Source organism: Myxine glutinosa, chromosome 1, assembly GCF_964187855.1.
Source record: "Myxine glutinosa chromosome 1, kmMyxGlut1.1, whole genome shotgun sequence".
Lineage (NCBI taxonomy): Eukaryota > Metazoa > Chordata > Myxini > Myxiniformes > Myxinidae > Myxine > Myxine glutinosa.
The window spans coordinates 430,911,156-430,925,163 of NC_136261.1; positions in this window are offsets into that span (position 1 = coordinate 430,911,156).

Sequence of the window (14,008 nt, forward strand, 5' to 3'; positions counted from 1 at the left end):
ACTTTACTAAAACTTTACTGGGCACTTTACTAAAAAAAAAAAATTGTTCTGAACGCCTTAATATTTTGTTATTTGATGGAAGAAACTGTTTGAAGAGTAGAACTTTTGGAATTTTGTGGATATATTTATCGGTTCCGGAGATATATGAATTTTTGTTTTTGAATATACCATCATTTTTGTGTATTGTTTATCATGTAGCAAGGACACAAAAGTTGTGCAATAAACAAGATTTCATTTTGAAAAATAGAATCATTTGTCGTTTTGAACGTTTCTCGTTCTAATAAAACCCCACAAACTATATGTGTTCAGAATCAGTAGAAACTCAGCTGTCAAAAACAGTATATATTTTTTTACCTTGGCATGACCTTGACATGATATCGACGACCTTCAGATTGTGCTTGGCCCAATCTGATATGAATGGCGGCCATGAAGCTCATTGCCCGGGCACAGGTATCACGTCGCGCTACCGCGCAACAACCCCCCTGCCTTTCCAAACAGTATAGAAGAAAAACTAACAGGCCCTTCTGGCTGATATATACATCACCAGCTGAGGTACCCGGCTTCGCCCGGGTTGAATAAGAATAATACAAATATATGATGAAAAGAACATGTATATTTTAGACCAATATCACAGTACATTTCCTACATGACGTTTTGTCAATTTTCAATTTCTCAAAACCTCTTGGTATGCAACATTTCTGGTTTTCTTACTTGGTGCCAAGACATAAAGATTGCTTGGTTTTCCAACCCTAGAGCAGCCCTCGTACAGATGGCCATGGGCAAACACTTGTGCTGTGAAGTTCAGGCCTACAACCTTCATCGATTGCCCCTGCGCCCTGTTGATGGACATAGCAAAACATAGCCTGATGGGGGAACTGAATCCTCTTGAAGGAGAATGGAAGGTCAGGTGGAATAAGTGGTATCCTTGGAATGAATATTTTCTCTCCTCTGTATTGTCCTGAGAGGATGGTTGCCTCTAGGAGATGCGGCATCATTTGCTGGATTGTCAATCGTGTTCCATTACACAGCTTTGGTGGATCAAGATTCCTTAGAAGCATGAATGGTGCTCCCACCTTAAGAATCAACCTGTGTGTTGGGAGTCCTTGAGGCTGACGACTGTTGAGAAACTCAGTTGGGAGGTTTACTGCCTGATCTTCATCTGTCACTTTGTCAGGAGAATCATAATTTCTTTCATGACCGGGCAGCAAACGTCATTATGTGCGACTTTACGTCACTCCTACGGACGTGAAAACATTTGTTTTCCTTAAAAATATATTTAAAATAAATAAAATAGTACATAAATTAACAATAAAATAAGCTAAAAAACAATTTAAAATACAATAAAAAGCACATTAAAAATATATAAATATGTAAGTACAGTATACTGTACATACGGGCAACTGCTGATTCTCATTCAAAACAGAGGCGACGTACAGTATTCCTTTACTGTGTCTGTGTTAGCCATGGGTCCGAAGAAGGATAATGCTCGTGTTTCCAAGCGTAATGTGGTTACGATGGACGATAAGGTAAATCTGATTAAAAGGTATGGAAAAGGTGGAAAAGTGTCGGTGATAGCGCATAGATCTTATCGCGAATCGGAAACGCAATGCATCATGGGATTGGAAAGGGGCAATAGCGCGGCCACAAACGACACCATGGAATTGCAGCTGGCCCGCTTTTTTAAACCATTGATATTAAAATAAAAAGTAGCCTATAACCACCAGGATTTTATGCCGATTCCGAATCTGTGTCTAAAACGTTTCTCCGATGTGTAGTTCTTGGGTTATAAGCGGACATCCAGACAGACACACACACACACACACACACCTCCTTTATTTATATAGATTTGAATCAGCAATGATTAATTCCTTTTGGGAATATATTTTTGGGATTGTATCTCTCAAAGTTATAGGTGACAATGATGAATAAAGTCGTAACTTCACTTCATCTCACGCTCGCTCCATGCCCGCCATGTTGTTGACCTCAAAAAATGTCATGTGACATTGATCCATGTTCTCATAGGTTGAAATAGAACATACTTAACATTATTTATGTGCATATACTTACAATTATAAACAGAGAGCCCGAGCATGCCGGTTTCAAACGCGATCAAGCCGCAGCCAAAATGTAGCGCAAAATCACGTCACCGGTTTTTACGACGCAACATCGTTGGACGGAAGTGTCTAATTTGATGGACACAAGACACATTGGTCGCTCTTGGTTCTTGTACAAGTTTCCGGCCGCACAATGAACGACTTTGCTGTCGATCTCTCAAGGTGAGACCACTCACCTTAGTCTGGATGTGATGAATTCCTGCTCATGGAGCTCTTCCAGGTGTTTTGGTTCATGGTCCTGATGTAACAGATTTCAACACCTCATCATCGTTACTTGAATGTTGGTAGATGTTGTGGGTGGTGCCACGCGTTGTTGTACCTTCCAGTGTGTGTTCATGGAAGTCCAGGTTATATCAATGGAACTTTGAGTGAATTTTCCACCTTTAAGGTTTGTGGGAATCAAGAGCTCACCTTGTTTCTGGTCCTCCTCACTAGGCCGTGACATGGAAGCGATACATCTCTGGCTATTTGATACCTGATGATATTGATAAAACGGTTCAACATTTTAACTACTTCTTTACTCCCGATTTGTTTTAAGTTGTGAAATGCCAGTGGGGTTACCTGCTGCAGGTGCACAAATACCTTGATCCATATTGAGCACCTTTTCCCGATTTCTCTCATTCAGGTCCAATTTTAAGTCTGACTCATTCATCTCTGGAGTTGCATCAGTCACCATCCAGGTAACGTGATTGTAGAGTGACACAGGTACACATTCAGGTGCAGAATCAGTGATGAAAAAACACCGATGGGTCATCTTCTGGATTCTTCTTCTTCTCAGTTTCTCACAGGTGTCCTTCACATCATTCCGGAATGATTTGGCAGAATGTTGGAAGATATCGTTCTTTTCAGGATGAGCACCTGTGGTTGTGGATTCGTCACCACTTTCCTCTGCGCGTTTCTTCAGGCAGGTAACCATTCATAGAAGATAACCTGTTGACATATCTGGTGAACAAATTATAGAAGATTCACATTTTTGTGGTTCCATCATGACCTTTGATCCACGGTCTGCGGAGTATTATTCATTCCTTTTTGAGAATGGAGCACCTGTATGAAGTGGTATTCACTATACCAGGTACGGACAACAAACACCTGTATTTGAGGTGAGGTTAAGTCAGAAAGATGATACTTTTCGGATCTTCAGATAAGTTACCATCTTTGTAAGAGGTGAACCACTGCAGAGCATCATCATGTACTGGATCACAGGTGTGTTTCATCTGCAGGTGAGACTTTGTCATATTTGCACACAAGCAGGACTTATGGTACCTGAAGTCATTATCAATCATGTCACCACAATTGTCACCTTATACCTGGATACGGTGTCCCATATCATCATCACTGAGTACCTTTTCTTGCTCCCATATCACATTTTCTCGATGATCCTTCGTACTCACAGGTAGTCGTTGATGTTCACCTGTGCGATCTCGTTCCTTCACACAAACGAAGCACTGATTTATATGGTCTTTGGATTTAGTAGCGGATGACCCAATGTGGATCTACACCTGATGATCCCAGAGTTCGTTGCTGAATTTTTTGTCACATGTGTTGGACACGTGATGATTTCACTTTTTCACAATTTCCACATGTGACATGACATACAGGTACCTTCTCAACACATTGTTCTTCTTCATACAATTCTTCTCTCACACTAAATGCGACATCATCAGTTCTGTTCTCCGCTGCACAGGAGAGTGCTGGGATCCCTTTAAAGGTAACTTTTTGTAACGTCTCAGGGGTAACTTCTGACATGTGATGTAACGTTTCCTTGTTCGTATATCATCCATCATGTCACCTCCTCAAGAGGTTACCTGAAAATATATGGAATTGACACCAATAGACATTCATCCCAGTGATTCATTAAACTTAAATTAGAATGATAACTTACTGTTCTACAAGATAAACTGTTCGACAAGATAACAAACTGTTCGACAAGATAACAAACTGTTCGCTTAAATAAATTAAAAGAATAATTTAAACAAAACTGTCCGCTTCACAACAAACTTTCCGGAGGAGAATTCTGTGTTCACGTCAGGATGTACACCTGGTAGTAGTTTCATTTCACCTGTGCAAACGAATCGCATAAAAAAAGATTATTGTGATGACGTCACAATTGAGCGATAAAATTACGATTCAACAATGGGCATGGTGACGTCACAAAGTTAAATTTCACGTCATCATGCGAGGCCGGAATCCTGAGAACGTGTCACATCATGTCCTGTGATGAACAAATTATACTTATCTGGTACCTGGCGGGAGTCAAAACTGTGAACAAACAGGTGGTGCCCTCAGGGCGAGACCTACCCATGACACTCCAGGTGGGTTACCTGCTCTTCACGAAGGACACCGTGGGATCTTTAACGTTCACCAACTAATGCGAGCACACAGGACGTCTGGTGAGTTAAGAATGTAGATAAAGATGGTCGCTGTTGAACACAGAGTGAAGGGTTGAAGATCCGATTAATCAGTGGAAATATCAATGACCAGGAAGGGAGCAGATTGTGGCACGTACAAAATATACCATTACAGTTTGATTGTGGGAGGAAAAATGTTCTCTTCACTTTTGTTCCAAGCAAAGCACAGCTGTTCAGAGAAGTTCAATTCCGTTTGTTGGGCCTTTGCTCAGAACATCAAGTTTAAAATTTGTTTGAAATCATCGGAATAAGGAAAGAACAGCACTCGGTAGAACATACCTCCGCTACGTGAAGTGTTTACGTTTTGGATCCCACTGATAGGCAGCATCTGGATTCGGACCTGAACCAAAATCGAATCTGCTTGTTGTTGTCAACCAACCAACTCATCCACCAAATTTTGTCATACGCTCTCCCCAAACATTTGAAATATCATGCCATAAATCTTAGGTAAAAGCGTCTTCAGCCACAGGTAAAGGCATCTTCAACCTTATAGACATCAAGTGCTGCGCTATGCTGCTGTCCATGCCCTCCGTCGGTGTGTTCCTCCACTGGAGTATGGCCTTCCAGGGGACATTGCCATCACACGTAGCTTTCTTGCACAGGCTCTTCACGAATTTGATGACAGACTCAGCTTTCCCGTTGGCTTTTGGGTGTCATGCAGAGGAGGTGAGATGCTCAAATTCCCATTCGGTGGTAAAGAGTCTGAATTGCTCACCTGCAAATTGAGGCCCATTGTCAAAGATCACACGGCCCTATTGACCGTGATGCGCTGCACATTGCATCGCCGGATTGTTGTCTCAGCAGACAAAGCTGGGAGCAGTTCAATTTCCCAGAAGTCAGAGTAGTGATCGACCATCAGGAGGAAGCCTTTCCCAGTGTACTTGAATAAGTCCATGCTGACAATTTGACAGGGCCGTGTGGGCGACTCCAGTAGAGAGTATCACGTGCTTGTCGGTAGCTGCTTCCCCTCCAATGTGGCTGGAGTGGATTTGTGCCAGCATCTCTGGGCGTTAGTGACTTCAGTATGATAACTCAAGAAACTCATTTTGCAATAAATGTTCGTTTCCCATAAATCGTACACTTTTCAAAATCCAATCTCACCCCTCCCCTCCAAATCTTCCCCATCACCCATCTCTGTCAAATCTTCCCCCTTGCCCCTCCCCCCCCAAATCTTCCCCATCACCCATCCCTTTCAAATCTCCCCCCCTGCCCCTTCCCTCCTAAACTCCCCCCACACCCCTCCCCTCCGAGACTCTCCCTCACTCCTTCCCTACTAGACTCCTCTCTCACCCCTCATCCTCAAAGCGTCCTCCCCACTTCTTCCCCCTTCCAACTTTCACCTTCATCTCCCTCAACCTTCTGCCTCACCCTTCCCCCACCTCAAATAACACCTCACTGCGCCTCACCCAAACACCATCAAACCACCATCAAACCACCATCAAACACCATCAAACACCATCAAACCACTGCGCCTCACCCAAACACCATTTGTCCGCCCCATTCTTCCCTTTCTCCAAGCTATTCTGTAATCTCTGACAAACCTGCAACAGCTCTCCCTACCTCTTCCTCCTCTTCCACATCCTGCCCTACCGCTCCCCCCCTTGTTCTGTATCCGATGCTCCCCCTTCCTCTTCCTTAACAATATGGACCTCAAACATCCGGGGCCTTCTGTCAAACTTAACTGATCTCTCCATACAGGTTGCTTCTGACAAACCAGACGTGATCTGCTTAACAGAAACCTTCCTCCTTCATGATGTCTCTGATTCCTTGGTATTTCTCCCAGGTTACTCCCTCCTCCGGTATGATAGACCTGAGCCTCGTCCTGGAGGTGGGGTTGCTATCTTTATAAAAAAAACTCTCTTCCTCACTCGCCCTGCACTGCCCTCTCTCCAACTCACCCCCAGGAATACCTTTGGCTACGGCTTCCCCTTCACTCCCACCTTTTGTTCATTTGCGTGTTGTACCGTCCACCAAACAGTGATGACTCCATGTACATCTCGCTGTCTGATAATATGGACCAACTTCTATCTACCCATCCCAACTCTCTCTTCCTCATATGTGGTGATTTCAACTGTCACCATGCCAGTTGGCTGGGGGTGTCTACCTCTCTCACCAGCCATGGCTTTTCAGCAAAGGACTTCTGTGACTCACTGGGACTGACACAATCTGTCAATTTCCCAACCCGGATTTCAATCAACGGTGCATCTTCTCTTCTGGACTTGGTTATGACTAACTTCCCTGAAAATGTCTGCTGCTCTTCTTCTGCTCCAATCGGCTCTTCTGATCATGTGCTTGTTAAAGTGGACATCTCTCTGACCATTTTCAGAGAGCCTCCTCAGCGTCGACGAGTCTGGCATTTCACTCAGGCCAACTGGCACGGTCTTCAAGCAGCCATCAATCATCTGGACTGGTCTCCCATCTTTACTGCCTCTGACATCAACTCATCCTTGGAGTCAAGGGAGACTGCTCTAATTTCCTGTTTGGCATTGAGGACCTCCATCCATTGTTGAGAAAGCAGAAGCAGCATGTGCAGAGTAGAGTGACCAGGTCTGAAACCAAATTGATGATCAGAGATCAAGCCATTGGAGAAGAGGAAAGATTTCATATCTGAAGCAATGCCATTCCATGACTTTGCTGATAATTTGGAGAAGGCTGATTGGTCTGTCGTTGCTGGGATCTGTTTTTGCACCTTTTTGTGCAAAGCGGTGATGTTGGCAGATTTCCAAGCAGATGGAAGATGACCTTGAGCAAAAGAGAGGGAGAAGAGAACAGAGAGAGGGAGTGAAAGAGCGGAAGAACAGGATTTTAGGACCGGTGGGCTGATGCCGTCAGGTCCAGTTGCAGAATCAGAGTCGAGGGTTGACATAAACTTTTCCACCTTGTCAGGAGGAAAGGACACAGCGTCCAGGAGCAACTGGGTACGACTGGGTACGGTGGGTACAGAGAGGGATGGGTTTGGAACACAGGATTTAGAGGCAAACACAGAGTTGAGGCATTCAGCTTTTTCACGTGCGGAATCATCCGTGTGGCCATTTGAGGTGAGGGAGGGGATGGAGGGGGAACAAACACCAGAAACAGATTTGACCAGATTTGACCAGATTTGACCAAATTGTTCAGAAATTGTACCAAAGAAGGTATTTTATCTCTCCTAAGGGAATTTGCTCATTCTGGGTTATGATTACCTGGACTCCGCTTCGACCATTAAACGGCCACCAACATGGTGTCACCTGCTGCAAAATATATCCACACCTGCTTTGCATTTCTCAAATCTGCTTCTCACCTGAAATATGTTTCTCTCTCTCTTTTCCAGAGTAATTAATTTTCCTTTGTTGTGAAACTTTGTTTTTTCCCAAATGTTGCTCGAGAATTCTCACCTTTGTGAAATTCCCTGCTATCTGATCCGGACTCGAACAGAACATCACACCTGTTAGCTGTTACACATCAATGTTTCCACCTTCTTCAAAATGAGAATATCTAGCGAGGGCTTCGGGGGTCGAGCACAAAACTCTTCATGTGCCTTGTCGTGTTGAACTTCTCTCTGCAAGTAAAACCTGTGCTTAATTATTGATGTAGCTGGTTACCTGCGCTTAATTACTGATATAAATGGTTACCTGTGGTTTAATTACTGATGTACCTGGTTTCCTGTGCTTAATTATTGATATAGCTGGTTACCTATGCTTAATTACTGATGTAGCTGGTTACCTGTGCTTAACTAGATGGTATTCATCGAATACTTGCCCTGCGCAGTGAACTTGGTGCGAGGCAACTCTTCTGTTTTTCTTTGATCCAATATGGCTGCCAGACCACGTGAGTGATGACGTCATAAGGTTTATATTCTCAAATATATTTGTTGCATAGATAACGGTGAATAAATTTCAAACTGATCAGACTAAGCATTTACCCTGTCGAATTATGACGTCATAATTAAGGCAGCCATGACGTCATCGTTAACCACACCTATTCCCCATGCGGGGTTCTTCACAATGAGCCTCATTTCAACATTTTCCATGGAGCAGTTTTGGAGATATGCAGTTGCAACGTTTTTCGTTTTTTCCAAGATGGCACCTGTACCACGTGACCTATGACGTCATAATGATGACGCAGTCCTGTCCCCTCTGCAAACAAGTGGGGTCGTCGTGCTGTTTACAGTCATTTCCTCGGTGAATGTCCTTGTGTCCCCAAACAAGATTGGTGGACATTGCTGGAGCCATGGGTCTGCACATCGGAGGAGTCGGACAAGTACGGCAGATATGTGAAATATTTGGGAGAATTGTGCCTATGATGATACAAGCACGAGAGTTGGGACACAGTTAGAGTATGCCTTGAGGAAGATATTTGGCTATAGGGCCATCGCAGATTTTTCCTGTGACAACAATGGCGGCCATTTTTCAAAAAAGGACAAATCTGAGTGAGGGAGATGGAGAGGGAGATGAGTGAGGGAGCACGACTTGAGAGTTCTGTGGTGGAGGTGCTTGAGCGAGTGGAGTTCTGGGGAGGAAGGCGTTTGAGAGAGAGGAGAGAGGCTGCTTCAAACAGCCCCAGCCGCGTGCAGCTTCGACGTGCTGCTTCGAGCAAACCTTGCTGTGTGGACCCGAGCGCGGAGAGTTGGCGGCCGCTCGCCTCCAGCCCTGCCGTCCTGTACGGGATCGAACCTCATCCCTCCAACCCTGTGGTCCCACCTTCTTCTCCCTCCAGCCAATCCTACCTGCAATTCCATATTCGTGTGAGTCTGTTTGTGTTGGCCTGTCTGGGTATAAAAGTAAGACTGTATAAGCCAAGGATTGCACTGTGTCTTCTGCTCCTTCTGGAAATGACCTTCGTTTCTTTCCTTCTCCTTTGGTTTCTTTGGTGGTGTAAATAATAATAAATATCTGTTCTCCCTTTACTTGGTTTCCTTTCTCATCCGATCGCTTTCGTGATTTCTTAATTGAGTTCCTGTGGTGCAATTTCGGCCAACGCTTTAGAATTTGGTTTAGTCTTTGCTAACAGCTCGAACCGCGGACTGCTAAACCGCTCGGCAAAATACCATCTTGTCCGGGTCTCGAGCGGTACTTGTCTCCCTGTTTTGCGGAGGGATTGGTGAAGGTATTCGGGAGAACACCATGACCAATAACGCTGATCAATCCCACCTCGCAAAGGAGCGTTACAAGTACCAGGACCAGAGACGGCCGGCTCAACAGGCCAAGGGGATTAAACCCCCCTTGCTAAGGGGAGTGCCGTCTCTGAGATCCGTAAATGTTGTGTTTGTGTGCTTCCTCCCCTTCTCTCCTCATCTTGTCGACCGCTCCCCTTTTTATATACTTTGTTTGTTTGTTTGTTTGATTTATTTGTTTGATAAATGTTAGCTCTTTCACGAGCCTCGACTTTGTATACAAAAAAAAAAAAAAAAAATGTGCGATGGCCCGATAGCCAAATATCTTCCTCAGGACATACTCTGACTGTGTGACAAATGCCATGCTTGTATCATCAAAGGCACAATTCCTGCACCTATCTGCCATACCAGACGACAAGTCACGAGACTTAACACGTGCCCATGTGGACAAGAGAGTTAACGACAAAAATTACCCAGAATCACCCACTACCCCAGGTGTTCAGGTTCGCCAGTCTCCGTATGTAGGCCTTCCATGGCCACCACACAACCCATGGGGCAGAATAGTCCCTGAGGCTGGAGGTGAGTGTACCCCATGATGTCCTCACGTACACCTGACTCAGTGGTAAATTTATTTGACATTTATTTGAAGTGTTCACTGTATTTGAAATTACAATTTACCCCAAAGTGTTTGGTTTTTCATGTTATTATTTTGTGATTTATTCCTGGTTTATAATGGGGTTTTTCAGGGTTTGTTCCACCTGTGCTCTCAAGGTGTTAGTACCTGATGCCTGTGACCTCCAACATCTTAAGTGATCATGATCTTGAAGTGTTGTACTCAGCTCCAATATCAGTAGCCAGGTACTCTCACCTTCTTTCCGCAGGTATACATCGAGAACCAGCTTTCCGCAGGTAAAGAAGAGTTCACGCCAGTAGGTGTATTACACCGTCGGGTGGGGCGGGTACGGGGTTACCGTGCAGGGGTTTGGTGTGGATCAGGTGTTGACTGAGTGCATGGCTCTGACGATGATGACCAATGACCTGTGCAGGTTAATGTGGATTTGTTCTGTAATTTGTTCAGGATGCCGGCGATAGCTCGCCTGCTCTTCACGAAGGACACCGTGGGATATTTAACGTTCACCAACTAATGTCGGGAGACGGGATTCCCGTTTAACGTCCATCCGAGGGACGGTACTCGCATTGATGGATCATTCTACCTGTGAAACACCGAGATGAGAGGTTGTTAGTGACGTCACTATACCGGTTATTAAATCGCGTTTTTATCGCTGTGTTTTGATTGGATCGAAGAGATTTCCACGAAGATTAAGAGATTAGAACCTCCGTGTGAAACAATGAGCACCTGACGTTTCGGGTGTGAACCCTTCATCGGACCAAACGAGACAGTAACACTCAAAAGGTGACCTGGCCATGTTTCCAACGGTGTGATTAGCGATACCTGATGAACGTTCTGCTAATTCCATCAATGGAACCACATTCTACCTGTGATCCGATCCAAACCCACTCTCACCTTCACGATTAACGCTCGTGCTCCATTCCAGGTAAACACAAAGGGTTTCATCTACCTGGAGGGACTTTCTATACTCAAACATCCCATTCAATCACACGTTTGAAGAAGAAGAATCCGTATTGTATGGTGAGGAGAGTGAAGAATTCGGGTTAAAGTTCATTTCACATTAAATAAGATAAACAATGAACTTATTTAATTATATAAACTTATTACAATAAGAACATTAATCAGTGATCACATCGTCATGAACAGGTAAATGATTTGATTGATTTGAACCCAAAATAACCAGATCAGTTCGTGATGAAAGTTTATTTCACCAAATGTACAAAATGAACGGAACCACCATCATCCCAAACCCCAATAGCGGGTTTATCGGGGTCCATGAAGTTCCCCCTGAACACGTGCAGGACCCGCGAGTCCCCGAAACACGTCAACTCTCCCGCCTCACAATCCAAGAAGAACCCAAACCGTTCATGATCCCCCGGGACGGACAGGTCGGTACATTGTTTGTTGTGATGTGCGGAGAATTTGTTATTATGTTTCCATAAACGCCAAGACTCGGGATTCTCTCCCAACCCGCTTTCTCCCCCTTTTCTCCCCATGGAGTTTAAACAGATTCTGATTCTACAACAACAACTCGACCTCACATCGACCTCCCAGTAATAACGACCTGAGGAGAAACAATCACAGGAAACAACTTGATCCCAACAATCAAACCGATCAGGATGTTCTGGGTACTGATTCCAGGTCCTGGTTCAAGTCGCCGTCCTGAGATCCCCGGAGATCTTGATAAATCGATGTGCAGAGTTTGGGTCCAGACTCGGGGTCCTTCCATCTGCGGATACGACACGCGGTCGCAGACATTGTCAGACAAACGGACAAAACACAAACACATTTATCTCTTTTTATGAACTTTGGGAATCACATTTATCACAAAAACGTATTACAACAACTAGTGAAGTACCCGTGCTACGCATGGGTGGGAGGCCATAAGCAAACAGACAATACAGAAACGGCGAATGCTAAAGCATGAAACCAATAAATTCCACATTGTTGTAGCACCTTCAGTCGCACGTCAGACATGGACAGCAAGTTCGTGAAGGACTTCCACGAAAAACGTACCCGTTCGCAAACAATAGTGTATGTGTGTTCCATACCCAGTCAATGGGGAACCTGCATGTGGCGATCTGCGAATTTCACGTTTAGAAAGTAGAAACCATCACGGCATTTCGTCATTCACTTGAACTCGATATCTCTTTTTTCATTCCAAAGAGCATCATTCCAATCACAAATTAAATAACATTAATATAAAAAACTTTCAACAGCATTCGTGACAAACAAATATTTAAATCCTGATGTGAAGTTCCATATGGTTGGGTGAACACAATTACGAATTCAAAACCGTGATTGTATTCACTCGATTCCAATCATCAATTGATACTTTGACAAAACGATTAACACGATTAACGTTTAACGATTTAACATTACAAATGAATGACGGTTGTATTTGGATATTATCAAACCCATGCATTGCCGTCATCTGTCCACTTCCGCATTCGCCGCAGGTTCATAATTCTCATCAAAATCTAAACAGTATCTTACTATAATTCACCAAATATCCGTCCGTCCGTTTGAAGGTACCGCAAAAACAGCTCAACCGATCGCAACGATATTTTGGGAGGGCATTCCTGGGACCCCTTGGAGTAAAATAGGCTATATTGTTTTTCCAATTTTCCAGTTTTTCCAAACACGATGGAATAATATTTACCGATATGAACAGTGATATGGTTTTTGTTGAAATTCTACAAATGCTGTTTATTCTACGTACCAGGAGAGAGTAGATCGACTCCTGACGAACTCTTCCGATATAAACGTGTGGCTCCGAAGTAACATGGCAGCGTGTGCAAAGCGACTGAGAAACAGGTGCAGTGGCCACTTCCGTGTTACAGATTCGGCACACACTCTTCACACATAAACGTGCGACTGAGAAAGACGTGCAGCGGCCGCTTCCGTTTTGCAGAATTCAATCTTTTTTCAAAATGGGTGCCATGTACTGTTTAGATTTGGATGATTTCTTTGTGATTTGATTCAACAGATGTGTATATGAATCATTTAAAATAAAAAAACCCTTCAATTTCTGATATTTTGCCTTTTCATTTGGGCTTCCCAATTGAAGCCCCACCCATAGGGCGGGTACCATTGCTAGTTTGTAGAATTTCAATAAAAGCCACATGACTGTTCATATCTGTAAATATTATTCCATTGTATTTGAAAAAACTGGAAAACTTGGAAAACTTGGAAAAACAATATGGCCTATTTTACTCCAGGGAGTCCCAGGATTACCCACTCAAAATATTGTTGCGATCGGTTCAGCCGTTTTTGCGGTACATTTGAACGGACAGACGGACGGACATTTGGTGAATTATAGTAAGATTGTTTTTATTTATTTACTTCACCACCAACAACTTTATTATCCTGCTCTTACGAAGCGAAAAGCGAGGTTAAGCATTCGGCTACGTACGTGTCTGCATTTCAGTAAAGTAAAGTGTGTGCCGTGTCTGCATTTTAAAAATTATTTTTCTCGGCAACCATTGGTCCGATTGACATGAAATTTTCACCAAAGGAGGGCCTCCTCCTGTAGAATATTTTATTGATTATGACGTCATAGCCCACGTGGTACAGGTGCCATCTTTGAAAAACGTCACACCTCTATATCTCCCAAACCGCTCAATGGAAAAAAATGGAAAGATGGCTCATTGTCAAGTACCCACCATGGGGAATAAGATATCTTATTACAAGAGAGCAAACGTATATAGGTTATGTCGCTATGTTTGTCACTATGTTTACATGCGACGAAAATGTCCTCTTC